We start from the raw sequence: 437 nt of genomic DNA, 5'->3' as shown, positions 1-437 counted from the left end.
CACCTTATTTCGTTTGGGTGCTTGTTTCTTTTCTCTCTTTTTTTTTTTCATAACTGTCTGTTTTTTTTTTCCTTTTCCGAAGTCCAACATCAAATATATTCCACACCGTTACCCCCTTTTCCATCCCCCCGGTTGTCTGCACGTCAGTTGTTAATTCGCATTTTCTTCACTTGCATCAAATTGATTTAAAAGGCAAACGAAAAAAAAAAAATGACGGCACTCAGCTGCACGCACCTCAACAGCGAATGAAATAAGCGACGATGAATATAATAATAGTAGTAATAAACAATATTATTATTACTGTTATATGGCCTTTTATAAATCGTGGAACTACTTTTATGATTAAAACGACGACTGGAAAAGCAGTAAAATCAATAAAAAGCGGCATTGAAATATCATTGTAGTTGCCACCCAAACACAACGTAACCACTCACGTA

This window comes from Trypanosoma equiperdum (assembly GCF_001457755.1).
Source record: "Trypanosoma equiperdum strain OVI genome assembly, contig: ctg_2000, whole genome shotgun sequence".
NCBI classification, from domain to species: Eukaryota; Euglenozoa; class Kinetoplastea; order Trypanosomatida; family Trypanosomatidae; genus Trypanosoma; species Trypanosoma equiperdum.
Note: the sequence above shows the minus strand (reverse complement) of the source record.